Source organism: Belonocnema kinseyi, chromosome 3 (assembly GCF_010883055.1).
Source record: "Belonocnema kinseyi isolate 2016_QV_RU_SX_M_011 chromosome 3, B_treatae_v1, whole genome shotgun sequence".
In the NCBI taxonomy this organism is placed as follows: domain Eukaryota; kingdom Metazoa; phylum Arthropoda; class Insecta; order Hymenoptera; family Cynipidae; genus Belonocnema; species Belonocnema kinseyi.
In genome coordinates, this window is record NC_046659.1 from 23,517,156 (window position 1) to 23,536,503 (window position 19,348).

Here is a 19,348-nt window from a genome sequence, read left to right on the forward strand (position 1 = left end):
GCCGAAAATTCGATAACGAACATGGTTCGCTTCTCGAAGTCAAGAAGAATCATGTCAGGCCTCGAGTGAGCAACAGAAACAATTGTCGAGAATATAAAGTTCGAGTATATGCGGCAATTCCCATTCTCGACAATTGACTCAATTTCCCTAGGAGCATTTAGAGGAGCGATATTAAGGTGAATTCCGTAGGAGTGATAGAGATGGTAATAAAGTACTCTTAGTGCCGCATTGTGCCTTTGAATGTAGGTCGTTCCCGCGTGTGTTGGACAACTAGATAGTATGTGAGCTAAATGCTCGGGGTGTGCATTGCACGCCCTGCAGCTGTCATCGGGAATGTCTTGGCTCAAAATGTGGCGACGGTATGTTAAGGTGGAAATGACACCGTCTTGGCATGCAAAAATAAAACCCTCTGTACCAGACGTCAATCCGGGCGATTTAAGGAAAGCAAACGTTAGCTCACAAGACGTTGACTGATCCTTCACATTTCTGTGGAAGATACCGTGCATCCTCTTATCGAGGAGCTGTTCACGAAAGTTTTTCTCTTGTGCTTTCTTAATCCGGGCTTTCAGGAGTGAGTACTCGAGATAGATTAGATTTGATGCATTTTGCTCACCCCTAATACTGAAGTCAAGTTCGAGTGTTTCAGCAGCGTCCTCCGCTGCTTTGTACAGAAACGCTCCTATGCTCACATATCCGTGATTCCTGACCATTTTAAGAAGAGGGTCTCTTCCACTTGTGACTCTATGTGCTGTACCCAGAATAATCCTGTTGTGAAGACATTCAAGACTCAATATTCGTTCTTCGTCCATGGAACCACTCCAAATAAATAGAGTACTACCTGGACGGCAAGCATGTTCGCTGCAGGTACTTTGTTCCTCGCCGACAGTTCGGAAGACCAAATCTGTCGGATAAGACATTTGCATGTGCTTCGGAGAGTATCCTTTATAGATGTCACATCCGGAATGCGGCTCTGTGGCACGCCCAGGTATATATAGCATAGACTGAACGAAAACTCAGAAAATATAAATAGCTTCAAGGAGTTAGGCGTTGCCCTCATACCACCTGATAAAAAATGCCCAACCATCACTACCGAGGAGGTGAAAAAAGAATTAAGAGGGATGAAGAACTATTCCGCACCGAGACCAGATTGTATCAAAACCTTCTAGTGGAAGAAGTTTTCTTCAATCCATCAGCATTTGGCCCATATTTTTACCTCATATTTGAAGTCGGAAGAGCCGATTCCGGAGTGGTTGGTGGAAGGGCGCACAATACTCCTGCCGAAAATAGGCAACTTAGCTGACCCGCAGAATTACAGGCCAATCACTCGTCTGAACACACTGTATAAGATATTCACAGCTCTCCTAAATGATAGGATTGTTCGGGCAATTGAACCTGTGTGGCAAGAAATATATGAACAATGTGGCTCAAAGAAAGGCGTTGCCGGATGTCGGGAGAACCTGTTCATCGATAGATGTGTCTGTAAAGATGCAGCATTCTACCAGCGTGCCCTATCGATGGCCTGGATTGATTATCGGAAAGCTTTCGATTCGACCTCCCATAGACTTATCATCTGTCTTTTGGAAATCTTAAATGTTCATCCGCAAATAGTTAGGTGCATAGAGAGATTGATGCCGCTTTGGAAAACCAGGTTTACTATCTCATCTGGAAAAAATCGTGTGACAACTAACAAGGTCACCTTTCAGAAAGATGTCTTTTAGGACGACACCATGAGCCCACTCCTCTTTTGCCTTACATTATTGCCACTATCTCTAGCACTTCGCCATTCGCACGGGTACTTGTGCGGCAAACCTGCAGATCGAAAGTACAAGGTCACTCATGTATTTTACATGGACGATCTTAAGATCTATGCTGAAAATAAAGAGCAACTGCATCTAGCTCTAGGGATTGTAGAACGATACGCTAAGGAAATTGGAATAGAATTTGGGTTAGACAAATGCGCCAAGGTTTATTTGAAGCGAGGAAAACTTAATGGCATCCCTGAAGATTCTGAGCTCGTTGATGAAAACGCTATACGACACCTTTGCGTTGGAGAGACTTATACATACCTGGACGTGCCACAGAGCCGCATTCAGGGTGTCATCTATAAATGATATTCTCCGAAGCAGATATAAACGTCTGATCCGACAGATTTGGTCTTCCGAACATGCATCTTAAGTGTTAAGATATAAGTCTTAAGATTATTCTGGATACAGCACATAGAGTTGCAAATGGAAGAGACCCTCTTCGTAAAATGGTCAGGAATCACGAAGAAGTGGGCAAAGGAGCGTTTCGGTACAAAGCAGCGGAGGAGGCTGCTGAAACACTCGGACTTGAATTCAGTGTTAGAGGTGAGCAAAATGCATCAAATCTTATCTATCCCGAGTACTCATTCCTGAAAGCCCGGATTAAGAAAGCATAAGAGAAAAACTTTCGTGAACAGCTGCTCGATAAGGGGATGCACGGTATCTTTCACAGAAATGTGGAGGATCATTCAATGTCTAGTGAGCTAACGTTTACTTTCCTTAAATCGCTCGGATTGAAGTCTGGTACGGAGGGTTTCATTTTTGCATGCCAAGACGGTGTCATTTCCACCTTAACATACCGTGGCCACATTTTGAGCCAAGACGTTCCTGATGATAGCTGCAGGGCGTGCCATGCACAAGCCGAGCATTTAGCTCACATACTATCTAGTTGTCCAACTCACGCGGGAACGACCTACATTCAAAGGCACAATGCGGCAATAAGAGTTTTTATTTCCATCTCTGTCACTCTTACGGCATTAACCTAAATATCGCTCCTCTAAATGCTCCTAGGGAAATTGATTTATTTGTCGAGAATGGGAAGTGCCGCATATACTGGAACTTTATATTCTCGACAATTGTTGCTGTTGATCACTCGAGGCCTGACATGGTTCTTCTTGACTTCGTGAAGTGGGTTTTTCAGTATTCAATTGTGGAACTCATGAACTATCTGTGCGGTGGCGTTTCGAACTAATCATACAATAACAATTTAAAAAAAAGTGATCGCCCTTAAACTAAAATAACTTATCAAACAGTGATAGAGATTTTCAAATAATAATATACAATACATTTAACCTAATTCGAATTTTTAATTTATTCGATTTGAAATAAGTCTTGAAGATCTCTATAAGTTCATTTTTTGAGAATTTATTAGGTGGTAATAGCCCGAGAGCAACAACTTCGATTTTTCGCATACCCTACATTACAAGATTACACAAGATTAATTGTGACTACAACATATTTTTTTAGACTAGACGAGACTACAGCAGATCAGATCGGATTACATCGTGGAACACTATATTACACTTTATTAAAATGAAAGAATCATGCAATTGAAAAAAGAGATATTAAAATAACTAATAATATAATAATATAAGACTATAAGGGATTGTATGGTATTAGGTTGGTCAACATTTATGCCTGTAAAATTTCGACTTTCGATTTTTAGTGAGCGAGCCCCCAACCCAAATCCAACTTTTTCATTTTACAGATAGGATAATCCCTATTTTTGTCAAATCGTTGTACATTAATCTGTTTTCAAACAAATAGGAAAATAAGCACTTGTTATTAACTTTTTGTGACTTAAACTTTAGTCACTTCTTATGGAATGATTTTTATCAAATAACTTTGAACTTTTCTTTACATAAGGTTGCTGAATGAAAAAAATCATTCTTGGATGACGGTATGGAGAACTTGTTCGCTGGCAGGTGGTAGAAAGATTTTACGGAGTTTGTGTGAAAGGTGTGAGTAGAGCGTGAGTCTGGAAGCCTAGAAAATGAGTAGGGTAGTGAGGGGAGAATTTGGAGTTAGAAATTAGTTTTCATAGTTGTTTCGGGGTTGAATTTGGCTGAATTTCGGAAAGTGAGGTCAGGAGTTTGGGCATTTGTGGAGACAAGGGTGGTTTGCGCAGTATTGGAGAATGCAAAGCGAAAGAAAAGGATGTGTGCAGGGACTGTGAGGGGTGGAATAAAGTGGAATAAAGGGACATTTGGGTGTGGAAGGCGGCAACAATCTTGAGAGATATCTGTAGGTTGAAAAATGTACTGCTGCATACAGCGGTCCGAGTTTCCAATAGAAGGGCGTTACGTGGAGGAACGAAAAGTAATTAGAGATATTACTGGCAGTCCTGGTAGATTGAGAGAAAATTTTAAGTGGATTGAGAGAAAATTTGCCACACGCCATGAAGGGCAACTGTGCGTGACACGTTTTCAAGTGGCGCCTCGGGCAGAGGGTAAAGGCGGAACAAAGTAAGCGAGAAGGCGAGGGACAGAGCGTATAGTGCAAGAGAGGGGCAGGATCTCCTGAAAAGGATGAGAGAAACCCAATAAAGTCCGGAGAAAAGCGCGGTAGAAAACCTATTTGAGAGGGCAGTCCGCCATCTTCAATAACTTATTCTAAACATTTTTTTCTAATAGCAAAATTAATTTATTAATATCAAACTTTCATTGTATAAAAGAAGAGGTTCGAAAGTAATACATCAATTATTATAATTTTTTTCAAATGTAAATATCGCTGGTACGGCAGCCTGAAGTTAATCTCTTTTTGAAACTGATTGACACGATATCTCGACTTCGGGCTATAGGAAATAGAAAAAGTTGTAAAATTAGCGAAATATAAAAAAGTAGCTATCCGCTATTTTTTGTATGTTATCACATGTGAATGATCCTCCTTCACACGATTAACTTGAGGCTGCCGAACCAGAGATATTTACATTAGAAAATCTGCTGTAGTACCTTTAAATCTCTTCTTTTACAGACTGAAAATTTGATGTTAATAAATTAATTCTTCTATGAGAAAAAGATGTTTGAAAAAAGTAATTGAAGATGGCAGAATGCCTCCTTAAAAGAAAGAGTGAGGACGCGTAGCCCTCCCCCCACCCTTCAATGGCGGGGCAGTCAGAGAAAGAGGCCTTTGGGGTGTTGATAAAGCAGAAGATGTAAGCAGAAAATGAGGATTTCTGGGAGTATATCCAGGAATTCGATGTGGTCGGACTGTAGAGACATAGATAGAGAGAAAGGCATGGGATAGAGTGAAGTCAAAGTTGCCAAAGAGGGTGCAAGTAGAGGTACTAGGAGGCGGTCAGAGTCAAGAAGAAAAGAAGGGTTACTGGGAGAATTATAACGGGGGTTGGGGAATGATTAGAGGAATAAGTTCATAGAGATGCAGATGGGGAGCGCATGTAAATGAGAGAAATAAAGATAGGGGAGATGGGGAAGCGGGTAATTCTTATGTCTGTGTACAAGAAGCATGGGATGGAAAAGATAAAAGAAAGTGTGGAAGTTTAGCGAGAATTGGGAAGGAAGGGTGCCTTTTCAGGAAATGCGACAGCTTCGAAAGGAAATCGAAGGATAAGATTATAAATAAGGAGGGGGGTTTGTAGGAGACGGCATGGAGGATAGTGGCTGGGCGGTGGCGACTGGTATAATAAAAGGGGACGAATGAGTATGCAAGAGGTAGGTGGAGACGGAGAGATTCGCAGTAGAAGAGGAAGGGTTAATTAGACCATCGACCATTAGGGTTGTGGATAAAGGGTGAGAGCAACGGAAGGCAAGGTGGAGAAGAAATGTCTTTGGGGGAGAGGGTACGCTGGACGAAAGAAGCTATAGAGAAGTATCAGGAGCAGTCCGCAAGCCGATTACGGGATTACATTTCATTACAGCTTAAATAACACAGGCACACAAAAAAAGTGGTCTGTCCGGTAGACTACACTACCATATCTATATGTTTTTGGGGTCGCTGATTTCGAATCCGGGGTCGAAATAACCCAATCAGGTCATAGTTTCCCAAAAAATGCAAAAAGAGACGTAAAAACGACGAAAACAGCGTTTTTTCGTGTATATTTTGTATAAAAACAAAAGATTTTCATATCCGATCAACTTTACAACCATATCTATATGTCTTTTGGGTCACTGAACCTGAATCCGAGGTTCAAATAACCCTATCAGATCATGATTTTCCAAAAAAAAAGCAAAAATATACGTAAAAATGAGGAAAACAGCGTTTTTTTTCTAAAATAAAGGTAGTGTCAAATATGCTGATGTATCTAGCGTCACAAATCAAGTGGAAGATAACGATACTTCAAAAACCTTCAGGAAATTTTCAGTGAGCAGAGAGACGACGAAGATGAAGAACAGTACCTTCCACGTAGCGAAAACCATGGTGCTCCAGAGTTATTTACGTGGGCAGAATTTAATGACTATGCACGATATCTAGGACTTGCTAAAGATGGTATGGAATATTTAGCTTCCATTTTCAAGAAAAAAATTTGTTTGCTGAAAAAATAAAAATAAGTTCTTGTAGGAATAGAGAAAAAGGTTTTAGACAATACTTTAAATCTGAAGTTAATGAAAAGGGAAAATTCGCAGGCTGAAAGCAGTATTACTGCACAATACTAATGTTTATGCTCCAATTCCAGTTGCAAATTTACGGAATTGAAAGAAGACTGTAGTACTCTTAAACTTCTTCTGGAAAAAATTAACTACTCAACGCATGAATGGAAATTGTGTGGAGATCTGAAAGTTCTTGGGATTTCATTAGGACAGCAATCAGGGTTTACAAAAACACCCTGTTACTTGTGTTTATGGGACAGTAGAAATCGCATCAAGCATTATAAAAAAAAAGAAATGGCCAAAAAGAACATCGTTTGACGTAGGAAAATTGAACATAATTGAAAAATCTTTAGTCAATCCAAAAGATATTTTAATTCCACCCCTACATATCAAGCTTGGTCTTATGAAGCAATTTGTCAAAGCTCTTGATATTGACGGTGACTGCTTTCTATACTTGAGCAATCAATTTCCACAACTTTCCGAAGCAAAGTTGAAAGCGGGTGTATTTAATGGATTACAAAAAAATTGTTTCTAATATGGTTTCAAATTTTGTTGAATTGGGTTGGCTAATGAACTTGAAGCTCCATTTTCTTGATTCTCACATTGACGAGTTTCCAAAGAATCTGGGAGATTTTAGTGAAGAACAAGGCGAACGTTTTCACCAAGACATCAAAGAGATAGAGCGTAGACATCAGGGACATTCGGATATTAATATGATGGCTGACTACTGTTGGTCATTAAAACGAGATCAAGTTTCAAAGGGAACTAATCGGAAGCGACACACACTCCGTAGATCTTTTGAAAAAAAGAGTCCGATATTGTCGAATAAAATCGTGAGAGGCGAGGGGACTCACGCTAATCTAGCACCCCAACGTGAGAGGCAAGGGGAACTCACGCTAATTCAGCACCCCGATCTAGAAAGACGAAGGGACTCATGCTAATATAGCACCATAACGTGAGAGGCAAGGGGACTCACGCTAATCCAGCACCCCAAAGGGAACAGAATTTACTACGTCCACGCCGTTGTTCCTGGGTAATGCTGAAAGTAAATAAAACTTGTTCCAAAAAAAGTCTTTTATTTTTCTTAGATCCTACAATTTCAGGCAAGGGGAATCATGCTCATGGAACACCCAGATCGGACTATTGGAACCCCAGATTCAGATTGAGCGACCCAAAAGATATAAAGTCGGCTCATGGGATTCATGTCGGCCGGACATGAAAATCTTTTGTTTTTATACAAAATATACACGAAAAAACGCTGTTTTCGTCGTTTTTACGTCTCTTTTTGCATTTTTTGGGAAACTATGACCTGATTGGGTTATTTCGACCCCGGATTCGAAATCAGCGACCCCAAAAACATATAGATGTGGTAGTGTAGACTACCGGACAGACCACTTTTTTGTGTGCCTGTGTAATTATTACAAGAAAGAATTATAATTCACTTAGAAATAAGAATGTATAGTAATCGATGACTCGTGTCAATTATTTAATACCATTCACATAGAATTTTCGATGAATTTCTTGATAGCAAGGATTAGTGCATTCCAAGTCCTATGATGTATTTCTAAACGTGAGTCGTAATTTCTAATAAACGTATTATATATCCCAAACGTTCTATTTATCGGAGTTTTCAGAAATTGACTTTGTAGATAAAACACCACATTGGAACGAGCATAGTATTGAGGTACAACAAATAAAACTTGAGACACGAGATATGGACAATCTATAACGTTTTTCACGATTTTACACATAAAAATTACCATACTGACAATTCTCCTATTCTCAAGTGTCCACTCATTGAATCTGCGTCACAATTGCTTAGCGTCCGAGCCCGGGGTTAAGAATACACCTTCTGTTTTCCAGTTTACAAATTTGAAAAAAAATGTAAAATTTATCAAATGCCTCAGTTAAATATCTCACATCAGTATGCCAAATTACCATTCCATATTCGAACTAAGATCTAATCAGAGAGTAGTATAATGCTTTGAGGGTAATTGGCCTGTTGAACATCTTGCACGTTTTAAATAAAAATCCGAGGGAGCGATTAGCCTCTTTGATTAGATTGTCGATTTGAACATTAAACTTCAGGTTACATTGCTGATAAATCCCTAACTCTTTAATCAATGAGACTCTCACAAGGCCGTTGTTATCAATCTTGTATTGAAATTCAATCAAATCACTTTTACGCGACAAATTAATAACGTTACATTTCGCAAAATTTACATCAAGTGAATTACTTTTACACCATTTTACAAAATTATCGATGTCGGCTTGCAAATCAAGGTAATCTTGAATACAATTTATGGATTTGAGAATTTTTTGCGTCATCAGCGTATAATAGCAGATGATTTTTTATTACCAAATGAACGTCTTTCATGTATAAATCGAATGAGAGTGGTCCAAGATTTGAACCTTGTGGCACATCTGAAGTTAAAGAGAACTGATAAGAAGACTATCCATTATACTGAACAATCATTTTCCGATTTTCAAGATAGGAATCAACAATTTTCAATAGAAAATTTACATAACAAAGCCACCGGACGGTAATTAGCGACCTGAGATTTATCTCCCTTCTTAAAAACAGGACAAACTTTTGTACATTTCCATTTTTCTGGAAATCTATCTGATGAGAGAGACAAATTAAAAGTAATTTTTAAAGGCTTAGTAACCTCCTTAGCACAAAATTTTGCCAACGAAGCCGGGATGTTATCCAATCCGGAAGAGAGTTTGTTTTTTAACCTTTTTATATTAAAAAGTATTTGTATATCAGTAATCCTAATTCCATCTCCGTAGTACGAGAGTGATTCAGAGATGGTACCACAAGGAAAATCAGTGGCTGACTTATAGACACTTGAAAACAAGTCAGCAAAAGAATCAAAAATATCTTTAGGACGTATATTTTCATTACCATGATGAAACATAATTCCGGGAATTCTGAAAGTCTTATTAAGATTATTGACTATCCACCATACTGAAGACGGTGATCTCTCAATATGTAATTCCACCTTATTTACATAATTTGTGTTCACCTGCTTAGTGTTGTGTTTCAACTCCTTTTTAGAGTTAAAAATACATTTAAATAGTAAACATTTCCAAATTAATTATAATTGAGTCTTGCCTTGTCTTTTGGTGAATGTTTGTTATAATATCTTTCGTAAATCATGACGAATATTTCATATTTTTAGGATTTAGAGAAAACACACCAATTTTTTCATCTCATATTTAATACAACTGTACTTAAAATAAATCCATAACCACATCAGCATCCTTCTGTTCCTTAAGCGACGACCAGTCGGTATTTCCTAGCCTGCTCTTAACATTAGGGCAGTCACAGCCTGTAAATTTATACCGTTTGTTTGAGAAATTCATAGAAAATCTTGCACGAGCTAAATATACCGGAACATGTGCTTCAAATTTAATCAATAATGGAGGGTGATGATTATCTAACGAAAGAATAGAAATTAAGTTGGTTGTTACCTGACATGGAAAAGACGAGATAACAAGATCTAGATATCTATAATGGATATCATGTACATCATTATATTGTGACGGGAAATTCATATGCATAAAAGTATTTAAAAGAAATGACTTAGTATCCAAAATACCATGATTTACATAATCAACTAATTTAGGAATTTAAAAATCACCAATCATTAAGACTCTACTCGTCCATAAGGTTGACAGAATGGATAAAGCTTACAGGTTACATTACCACAGTCGTAAGTTATTTCTCTTTCCGAAATACATAAGCCCGCTTCAGACCAATAATGGGTTTGAATCCCATAATCATCGGTTCTCCTCGTACTTCCTTAATTTTTATGTTCGTCTCCCCTCTTTGTCGCAGTTCGTTTAGTGATGTCCATACTTCCTTATATTGACTTTTCTGTAGAGGAGTACGATTCTGAGCCAACGAACATTTCGAGCAATCAATTTCTCGTTGAATATTACCATGATTGGCCGAGCTGGACGAATACTCTGTGGGTTTTTAGCAGTCTTCATGATCAACCTATTATTTAGATCTTGAGTGTTACAAAATATGTTAAAAAATTTGTGCACTTTTTTATTGTCCAACTCCATAATTTTTACTGAATTAAGCTTACCATCATCGATAGTTTCTGGACAGCCAAAAATAATGACAGTTTGCTTCCTAGAAATCCTGTCGAAGATTTCAGCTAGACATTGGCAGGAAATTGAACACTCTCGAATGGAAGTTTTATGTGACTGTTCATTCACAGTTACGATTTGACTTTTAATTCAATTCCATTGACTCTTTCTCTCTCTCTCTCTCTATGGTTTCCTCCAGTTTAGTATAAAATTAATTAATCTTTCCAGAGAGTTCGCTAAACCTAGTGTTTTATCTGATCGCTAAAGAGTCTATCTTTTCAGTAATGAACTTTTCTGATTCGACTTTCATGTTTTTGGTATGCTTTCGCAGAAGTTCGTCAATTTGAGTAAGAGTAAGAGTCGGGCCAGCGCTGGATACAAGTACCACTGCTGAAGTTGGTGGGAGTAGAAGAACGAAGGAGATAAAGGTGGAAGGGTTTAATGCAGATGAGATAGAGACGCCACTGCACGAGAAAGCAGATAGAGATAGACAGGGAAATTACAGAGCGATTACACTCATGCAGACTAGTTTTTGTTAAACATAGTTCATAATTATTGAAATAATTTTCATTTGTCCAAACAATTTTTTATTGTAATTTTTGAAGTCACTACTTTTTGGAATTAATATCGCAATTAACAAATGTTAAGAGCGAAATTTTTTTGTAAAAAAAAACAGTTTACAATTTTATCTACACAATTTCCATGGAAAAGATAATTTTTCAATTACGTTACTGGGAAAACTAGAATTTTCTCCATATTTTCTATAACATTTTTTAAAAACTGCCAAATTAGCTTAACCAAAAAAAGATGACTTTTAGCATCCATTAATTGCGTCATTATTCACAAAAAAATTAAAAAGATTTTAGAATTTACTGGGAAAAAATTATTAATAATGCACAAGTTCCCAAAAATACTATCATAATGTGCACATGCTATAATACTGCCGTACAAACTAAAAAGATAATAGGATACATAAGTGACATTGCCGCTTTGGTCGTATTATTTATTTTCGAGTTTAAGAGATTAGCCCTAAGCGTCAATGTCAATTACATATCATCTTAGTTTGTATGGTGGAATACTGGGCAAAATAAAGGATAACAAGTACATATTTTATCAATTTTTTGCAATTTTAAACTTAATGCTAATTTGAGAAGCGAAATTTAGGCTTAATTTTAAAGGATTTAAAAAAAGTGCCGTAGCAATATAGTTTATGTTTCAAAAATTGTACGTGACCCACATGTTTCGAGTAACAGCCGGGCAAAGTCCAAATATTTATCAAAATTGTTGAAAACTAGCACTTATGTATACTAGTTGTAAAATGATATTGGATAAATTTAGGCACTAATATTCAGTAAGATCAATGTTAGTGAATAAATAGTATATCAAAAACGTTATTTTACTGTTTAGAAATAACTTTATTAATAGAATAAATATTTTCAATATATACACGGAGAAACCTTTCGCTGCAATTTTTGCTGAAAATAAGACTAGACTTTTACTATTTTTATTTTGCAATATAGGGACATAGCGTAACTTTTGTAATGTTTGCTACTACGAGCAGTAACTAGTAACTGCATTCCGAACTACAAAATCCATTGGAACACAATTTAAAAATTTCACATTTATTTGAAAAAATGTTTCAAGTATCTACAAACCTCTGCAGTAAACCAGAAAGCAACTTATTTATTACGGTAGGAGAACATTCTAAATTTATTTCATTAATATCTGCAGAAGTTTACAATATTTGCGAAGGACTATAGTAACGTCGAGAGAGACCGGCGCACTGATTTAGTAAGCGACTTAGTAAAAATTTGTGCAGTTAAATTAGCAGACAAAAAATCCAGCATGCGCCACGTCGCGTTGAAGGTTAAAACACACGTATCATTTATAGAAAGCATACGTCGTAAATGCAGACTTATTATGGAATGTTGAACTTCTTCGCACCATTATATTTATTTAAAATTCAAATGTTAATGCCAAGCTTTGACATTGTTAATGCCAAATAAATTTTTTTTATAGTTTTAATTATTTTTTACCTGCTTCCAATGCAAGTAGCAAATGAATCCACGCTTGATTTCGAAGATCTTTAAGTTTGCCCTTGATCCTACTCAATTCTTGTAGTTTTTTCACAAGCACGTCTTTGATTGCATGCCACCTACTGTACAAGGATGAAATTTTCTCCGGTTAAAGTCTCTCAAAGTCTAATAAGAACTGTTAAATATCAAAGTAATAAAATAAATAGTAATGAGATAATATAAGTTTAATGGAGTAAATTTTTCACGAATTTTTTATTTCACCAATTCTAAATGATTTTCTAGTCAATCTAAATGTTCGTTTTCTGCAACACGACTTTTTACCTTAAAAAGTATTTTACATGCTATTTATAAGTTTCATTCTGGGTCCCTTACAACCTGTATTTAAAATTTAAAACAGATCGATCAATATCGTGATGTACTGCGGGGCTAAAGATCAGTTTAAACATTCGGATTTTCCAGAGTTTTTTTAAAATAGCACATACTATTTTTTTTATAACCTGTGACTTTTTTAAATCTTGTAATATTTCAATATTTTTAGTATTTTTATGACAGTGTGTCATATTCATATACCAAAAAATACAAAAATAATTTTTAAAAACTATACATACTATTTTAAAATATAAATGAGCCTTTTTAGAAACTTTATCGCGCGTAAAAATGTACATTTAAAAAATGTATAAGACTTATCTAATAGTAGAAACAATGAATTCAGGTTCTGTGATTTTAATTGTCACAGTATTCCAATTTTTTTAGGTCAATTGTGAGTGCGATAAAGTTTTAACATACTGAGAAAAATATAGGATAGATTGCAAAGCTCTTAAAAATAAATAGATTTTGTTAAGTTTTATAAAAATGAAATTTTATTCCCCAGAAAAACTTAAAACATTGACATCCTAAAAGCTTTTTGAAAATTGACCATATTATGTAGACTACGGAACTCTGAGAATTAAAAACTTTTTAATTTAAGTTTCATTCAGGGTCTTGTAATTATAATTTTTAAAATTCTCAAATTTATTTACGTGAATTTGAAGTGCAATAAAGTTTCTACCATTTCAGACAATTTAGATTAGTTTGTAAAGCTTTTAAACATTATTTTAGTTTTTTGTGGTTTACAAATTCGACTTTGTGCAACAAAAATTGAAAAATTTTAAATCTTACAAGCACGCTTAATATCAAATATTTTACGTAGATTTACAAAACAAATTATTATTAACAACTTTTTAAAAACTCTGAGAATTACAATTTTTATAACACATTTTTGCACCGTAGAACCTCAAGATGTTAGTCAAATTATTTGAGACTTTACGCAAGTTTTTAAGGATCAAAATTTAACCTTATCAGAGCCAGGAAGTTTTTCATTTCCAATTTCATTTTATTTTCCACCCACCCTAATCTTAAATCTGACCTATGTTTTCATAATCTGTGTTTAATAATATGAAGTAATAAGTTTACCATTGACTAGGATATCGTTGCTAGCTACTTTCTTATTTCCTTTAGGAATCTCCAGAAGATTATAGCTTCCTAAATATTCCTTTACGTAGTTGCGATGGAAGTACAGACTTCTAGCTGGTGGAACATAGTTTCCATTTTCATTTTAGTATGGAGAATGATATGTACTGGCTATTTCTCATAGAAAGAGAATTTATGGGCAATTTGCCATCACTATCGTTCTCTCAAAAGGTTTTTAGAATCTGCAATTGAAAAATCATTTTTTTAATATTGGCACATAAGATTTACAGAACAATAATTAACAATAATTAATATCTCACCACAGTTAATGTCTTTCTCTGTTTATTGCGTGCTACCTGATTCTTATTTGTGATATCAAAAATTGTTTCCTCATTTCTCTGCTCCTTTGGAGCTTCATAAAGTAACATATAAATTTAATATTAATTATATATTTCATAATAATTGGACCGTCAGCATGCATCATGGTTCTGAGAAGAAAAAAATCTGTTATGAAAAGAAGCAACTTAACAATTCCAAAGTAATTTATTTGTGATATTTTATAAGTGCTTACTTCCGAAGATGAATCGCAAACTACTTCAGATAGAAAAATATCCGAATCCAAGCTTTCGTAACTTTGCAACAAGATAAAATATAAGTAAAACAAGGATACAGGAAAATAATTTATTTTTACACTAAAATTGTATAATTCCAGTAAAAAAAAATCATAATTGAAATTTTAAATTCATGGTTATGAAAAGTAAAAATCCGTTATTAAAATAAGCAACAATAAAATCTTTGTATCTGTTTATATATGAAATTATAAAAATACTCACTTCCAAGCAAGTAGTATCGTTCAAACCTCCCTTAGAAACAATTTAGTCGAAAACCGCGGGAGGGTCATTCAATTTCTGCAACAGGTTGAAAACAAAAGATTAGTTCATTTTCTTAACATTTAAAACCTCAAACCGTTTTCTAAAGACATTATATGCACGTTTTGAAGTCAAACCGTATAATCTCACATTTATTTATTTCTACCTAGCTAAATAGATCATTTAGCTACTTCGCTCACCAGATGTCCTTCGGGGGGTCTCAATATCTCTTCTTTATTCATAATGCTATATAAACTCAAGAAGAGTTAGAATTTTTGCAAAAATTAGCCCCTTTAACATGAAAAGAAGTTTTTAAAAACTTTTGTTTCGAAAGCAGAATGCATTTTCCAGAAATTATATTTAAAGGGGGTCGTGGCATAAGGATGTTATTTCCAGAATTCGAATTTCACAGAAAACACAACACACTGTTTAACTTGAGCGCATTTAATGTGAAACAATAAATTGAGAAAACAAGCTACGAGACATTTTTTGTCGAAGCGCATGCCAAAAAAAAACGCTGGTCTGGACACAGAAAAAGCTGATTAACTTTTTAAATATTTAAGTAAAACAAAAATTAAAAACAAATTTCAAGCTATTATTTATCTCTATCGAATCATAAAAAGAATATATTGAAAGAAATAATCACTTACGTCTTTCTGCACGCTTTTCAGTCCCGGCGAAACATCGCTTGTCTGTTTCTTTCGCTCATTAAGAAGTGTAAACAAATGAAAGTGAACGAGACACTAGCATTTGGAAAAGCACCATGTTTTTTCCATATGTTCGTGTCTCGCTCACTTTCGTTTGATTGCATTTGAACTTTTTAATAAGCGAAAGAGACAGACAAGCGATCGCTTTTGTTTCACCTTTGTCATAATCTAACTAGACCATCAACACAAGTAATTGAAGCTGATAAAATGAACTTCTTAAATTTATTTCTGACGCCCTTATGCCTCAAAACCCTCAAGTTGTTCATTACTTTTAAACAAAATATATTTTGCTATTTATTTCAAAGTATAAAATCCTAATCTGAAATCCTAACCTTAAAATTATCTTTATTTTTGTTTAAATTATTCCTACAATAATATAATTTAAATAATATATTTAATTATACTTTAAAGGTACTTACGTTTTACGTGCACTATATATAAGTAATAACTGTTTGCAAATTTGTGAGGCTTAAAATTACAAAATTTTCAGCTGAGTGATTAATTTAGAAGTTTTCTTTTTTTAGACCAACTATCTTTTAGGGTGGAGGTGAAAGGCTCGTATTTAATTGGTCTACGCTTAGATGTTCTCACACCTGAGCTTGATTTTTGAGATTTAGCCTCCATCAGGTCACCTCTACTATCCTTTTCATTTTCATCATCGTCATCGTCATCGTCATCGTCATTGTCATTGTCATCGTCATCGTCATCGTCATCATCGTCGTCGTCGTCATCGTCGTCGTCATCGTCGTCGTCGTCGTCGTCGTCGTCGTCGTCGTCGTCGTCGTCGTCGTCGTCGTCGTCGTCGTCGTCGTCGTCGTCGTCGCTTGACTCAGCTTCATGGCTGATTTTTAGAGTTGACAAGAAAGAGTTTGGCTGAGTCGATGTCGTTTAGAAATTCACTGGATGGAGGGTACTCATTCTTTTCGTATACATGCAACCTAATATCCTCAATGCTGATCGATGCAGCTACAAGAACTACTCGGGTGCACTCCTCCTGCTCATCTACATTCTTGTTAAATAACAATTAGTCGTCAATATGTTATACCCAGCATCACGGAAAGAAATAATCAGACCCTTCCATAAGGGATTTTTTCTGCCCTCAGGCAACAACACTTTAAAAGAGCCGGCCTGAAAGCAAAAACATATTCCTCGCGATCGACCATATTTTTTCCTATATTTTAGAAAACCGATAGGAACATCAAATTTTCTTGGATGATATGTTAGCAACATATGAGGGCCCTTTTCCATCGACGCAGAGAATTGTAATGAAGCTAGAGAGCAATTATGTGGATGAAATAATGATCTAGCAAAAAAGATCAAGCAGCTGATTATTTGTTCTCGCGATACTAGGCACAAGATATTAACGGATTATGTGTATATAAACAATAATGTAGATGAGCAGGAGGAGCTCACCCAAGTAGTTCTTGCGGCTGCGTCGATCATCACAGAAGATATTAGGTTGTATGTATATGAAAAAAATTAGTACCATCCATCCCATGAATTTCCAAGCAACGATGTGAATGGCATTCCCGAAACTCTAAAAGCTTTTTTAAATGCCACGATCTTGAAAAATAATCGCAGTGGCTGTAGTAAGCGGACAGCGAGGATCGCCTCTATTACACATGCAATTGAATTTGAGCATGGAGGAATGCAAGATGAGCCTTCCACCTGCACTGTAAATGATCGTCGACTTCCAAAGAAAAAAACTTCTAAAGTAATCTTTAAGCTGAAAATCTTATTCCTAGGTGAAAAAGTTATATATAATAATAACATAAGAGCATCTCTTCCGTAATCTATCGTGCAACGTTTGTTATTGCAGTCAACACTTGCTGAAAGTGGTGAGTTCTGTTCTACGCCAACGTTCTTCGCCTTTTTAGTTTTGAATTATAATGATCATAATTCAATTTTTCGATACGCCGATGGTATTCTAGATTTTTTAAATTCCAACGAACAAGCTATTCTCTCGATTTTTCGAATAAGTGGCCTGAAATACTTGCATACACATGCTAGCATATTGTTCAAACCGTATATAATAAAAATATTTATCCTATTAATAAAGTTATCTCTAAACAGTAAACTTAAGTTTTCGATGTATAACTTATTTATGAACATTAATCTTACTGAAAATTAGTGCATTAATTTTCCCAATATCATTACAGAACTAGTGGAAGTTCAAGTGTTCACATTTTGTACACATTTATGGACTTTGCCCGGCTACTATTCAAACAATATGGGTCATATGAAAAAATTTACAGAACCTTTTTTGTGGCAAATTTCATTTACTTCAATTTTCGTAGACACTGAGTTTGCAAAAAAATTAATAAACGAATGATTTAAGAATTAAAAAAAGGTTGTTTAAAAGCTTACACCACTGCCAAGAGATAAGCAAGAGTCGGGGAAGCGGGATTACGAAAGGGGTTCCTTATGTTAACGCAAGGAATATTTGAAAACTATCATTTCTTTAGTCGGAATTATTGTCAAATAAAACTACGCACTACGGATGACACAAGATTATATACGATTTCATAATATTACATCGACTATAATTGATTGCATATAGATTACAATGGATTGCACAAGATTACCAGAGATTACTAGATGTTACCAGATTACAACATCAGTTATCCCCTGTAATTGCTTAACTTTCTTACAACTAAACGGATTTTGACTATTAGGCCACAATACAAAATTATTGACAGCTAGCTTCTTAATTATGTGCGGGACATTATCTCTCAAACGATTACCCACACAAAGAATAAAATGTGATCAAAGTCCGGTGGCGAAAAGATTATCATTGTTCAGATTACTATAATATTCCTTCGAATCGTCAAATCAAATTGTACCACGTTGTTTCTTTAATCCAGAATCAGAGCTCGATGCACGTTTTTCGGAAAAGGGTAAACTGGTCCTCATAATTTTCGTAACATTCTGAAGCGCTTGACTTGAGCCTGGACCTAATAAGAAATAGCCATATGGCGGATCCTCGCGTAGCCAAAAAGGCGACGTTGCCAGAATTTTCATAATTGTACCTTTTTGCAGCGAATTTTCTTTCTTGGCAACGTCGGAAAAGGCCCAAATGCACGGCTTGAGACTTGTTCCTTGATGGCTCGGCAGCAGTCGCGTTAGAAATTCAAGATCGTACACATATATTAATATGACTTTGCCACTTTTAATCTTTCTATAATAATACCGCGATTTTTAAATTGAAATATTCCTAGTAACATATCTGTGTCATATTCAAATGTTTTTAAATAATCTAAGGTTTAATAATGATCAATAATTTTTTATAATTATCCCAATGCACTTACAAAAACTGAAAGCATGATTTGTTTGTGCGTGCAAATTGCATTGCGCGCTGCCTAATTAGTTTAATCTGGCTCAGTTCTCTTTGAACTTATGACATTGATGTGAACACACTTTCTTTATTTACTTAATACAGATATTGGGGGCAAAGCCCGGAGTGCGGGCAAACCTAGGATGGACCGGCCATTCCGCAGATTGCCCGAGCAGTATCGGGCAATGTGCGGAGCTCTTCTTTACTTCGGACTTTGCCCGAGGCGTCCTTGGCCAATCTGCCCAGTGCCACTGTCGCAATGGGCAATGTACGAAATGCCCAATTTTTTTTTATTTTTATCTATTTTACTAATCCTGATGCTAATTTAACTTTCTTAACATGACTCGTTCTATTATAGGTCTATTATAGTATATTCCCCGGCGAAAAAATATATATACTATATATTATACGAGGGTAGTTCAATAAGTCCTTAGAATGACCAACAGATGGCGCGCGAATCGCTCCAAATCATCTGTTTTCAGTCAGCACCACTCCCGACT

At 35.8% G+C, this 19,348-nt stretch overlaps 1 protein-coding gene and 1 long non-coding RNA gene across 4 annotated transcripts in view; one reads left to right on the top strand and one right to left on the bottom strand.

Annotated features, from left to right (window-relative positions):
* LOC117170347 (neuronal acetylcholine receptor subunit alpha-7-like) overlaps window positions 1-19,348 on the top strand; it is a 1,604,403-nt gene that overhangs the window by 926,145 nt on the left and 658,910 nt on the right. The window lies entirely within an intron of this gene.
* Window positions 1-19,348, bottom strand: part of LOC117170349 — a 371,702-nt gene that overhangs the window by 239,049 nt on the left and 113,305 nt on the right. For 2 of the 3 annotated variants that reach the window (XR_004466771.1, XR_004466769.1), the window contains exons 2-5: window positions 14,772-14,846; window positions 14,259-14,426; window positions 13,942-14,180; window positions 12,490-12,611 (exon numbers count right to left, since the gene is read on the bottom strand). This is a non-coding gene — a long non-coding RNA (uncharacterized LOC117170349). Of the gene's footprint in view, window positions 1-12,489; window positions 12,612-13,941; window positions 14,181-14,258; window positions 14,427-14,509; window positions 14,571-14,771; window positions 14,847-19,348 lie in introns of all 3 variants that reach the window. The other variant, XR_004466770.1, reaches the window with a different exon arrangement.